Source organism: Solanum dulcamara, chromosome 4 (assembly GCF_947179165.1).
Source record: "Solanum dulcamara chromosome 4, daSolDulc1.2, whole genome shotgun sequence".
Taxonomy (NCBI): domain Eukaryota; kingdom Viridiplantae; phylum Streptophyta; class Magnoliopsida; order Solanales; family Solanaceae; genus Solanum; species Solanum dulcamara.
Genome location: NC_077240.1, coordinates 41,592,675 through 41,595,206, shown reverse-complemented (window position 1 = coordinate 41,595,206; position 2,532 = coordinate 41,592,675).

Sequence of the window (2,532 nt, the reverse complement as noted above, 5' to 3'; positions counted from 1 at the left end):
ATATATAGTATATTTTGAGTATATTTGATTTATGCTGTAAGTATATATAATATAATATACGTATATCATTATAATAAATAGTATATCACTATAATAGATAGTATATTTTGAGTATATTTAATATACATAGACGTATATATAATATAATGTAATATATCATTATAATAAAAAGTATATTGGGAGTATATTTGATACACATAGTACATATATATAGTATAATGTAACTATATCACTGTAATATATAGTATAATGTGAGTATATTTGATTTACATTGTAAGTATATATAATATAATGTACATATATCATTATAATAGATAGTATATCACTATAATAGATAGTATATTATGAATATATTTGATATACATGGCACGTATATACAGTATAATGTAACTATATCACTATAATAAAAAGTATATTGGGAGTATATTTGATACACATAGTAATTATATATAGTATATTGTAACTATATCACTATAATAGAATAATAGATAGTATATTATGAGTATATTTGATATACGTTGTAAGTATATATATATATATATAATATAATGTAAGTATATCATTATAATAAATAGTATATTGTAATTATATTTGGTATACATTGTTCGTATGCATAATTTAATGTAAGTATATCATTATGATAGATAGTATATTGTAATTATATTTGGTATACATTGTAAATATAAATATAATATAATGTAAGTATATTACTATATATTTTAACTATATAAATTTGTATAATTACTTCTAAATTAAATATATAACAATACACTATATTGATGATTGACTCAAAATTTTTGAATAGATAAACATAGAAAAAAAATGAGCCCAACCCGGCACGGGAGGCCTGGTCACTGTACCCTTAATGGGTCGTGGGTTGGGCTGTCTTATATTTTGGCACTGTTGGAACCGTCCTGGCCCGGTTCGGTAGCTCGGTGGCCCAAAAAATTAGTAGGACGGTCTAACCCGTCCTGGCCCACTTAACAAGTATAGTCACATCTGCCGGATTGAGGTGGACTATTTGAGGGATGTTGAAGCCCGGAGGACACTAGCACCGATTGAAACGACATCGGTAGTAGATACGGAGTCTCTTGAGGCAGGTACTACACCTCTTTATCCTATCATATCAAGTACATCTACCACTATTTCTACGCCTGCAGTCCCTCCCACTGTTACCATATCTTGACCTCGATGTACATAGGCCATGCTTTACCAGATGGGAAACCTTGCCCACTCGGTGGATTTGAGGGCCTTAAGACTTGAGGTTGTTGTCCCCACCATGATCGCCGCAGCTATTGAGGCTGCCATTGCCCCCATATGGGAAGAGGTGGCTGGATATTATTCTATATTAAGTGATTTTGCACTCCGATTAGCTACTCTCACTTCTCGAGTTTGAGGAACGGGAGAAATATGATGGAAGCTATGCTCATTTGGAGGCCATATGGATTGATATTAAGGACTTAAGGAGAGATGTGGAAGATCTTAGGTCCACAGACATTTCTATGCTTTGGGGTGGTGTTAATGCCCCTGAGGGTCTGAGTTCAGAAGTACCTCCAGTCCCTGGAGTTGTTAATTCTGAGGCCCCTCCAATTTCTACAACCGGGGTTGATGCGGATATGGATGAGGATGATGTAGAACCTCCCGAGACTGATGAGGAGGACTTGGTTGAGACTGAGCATTAGGCCAAGGATAGATATGAGGGATTTGCTGCCTTGGAGGATGTCCAGCTCCAAGTGGCTATGGCTCGTTCACTTAAGGATCCATAGCCCATTGAGTCACCTCCTTTCCTTCCTAGAGAGACAGCGGGTACTGATTCCCCAGTTGAGGATGCATCTGCGGTCCAGTGATCTACTCAGGCCTAGTCTGACAAGGGGATCCTTATCTCTATCTCTCTTTTACTTTCATGTTTTTATTTTCTCATTGAAGATACTACTTTTTCTTTTTGGTAGGGTGAGGGTACGTTAGGTACTTAACCATTTACTTTTGATTATTTTGGGTTGTAAATATGACTTTGTTATTTTGATGTTTTGACATTTTGATGGGTTGTAAATATTTGGTTTTGGAAATGGTCACTTATTCTCCCTTTTAAATTGCTATGATTGTGTCTAATGTTCACTTGTACATTCGAGAGTCGGTTTTGATCAATATCGATTACTTGAATAGTGTTCTTAATGAACGACACATTTATATGAGTCCAACGAGGCAAAAGAGGTTGCATAAGTCTTGTGTGAACTCTTGGCATCTCGTTGTGACTAGTCAAATGTCAATTGTGAGTCTTACAATAATAGTTTCACGTGAGCTTAATTTGTAGAGTTATTTTTGATGTCCGTGTTGGAATGCCATGTGTGTTGAGGCTTACTTAAAATATATGCATGAGGACACCTAGAACTTGCCCCGTTGGTCCAATCGATTAGAATTGATGATTGAAAGAAATGATCTTAGGCATGATTTTTGAGAGCGAACCTAATTGATATACCTTCTTGTGACTCTCTCGTGAGTGAATGAACCTAGTTTGACACCCTTTTGAGCCTA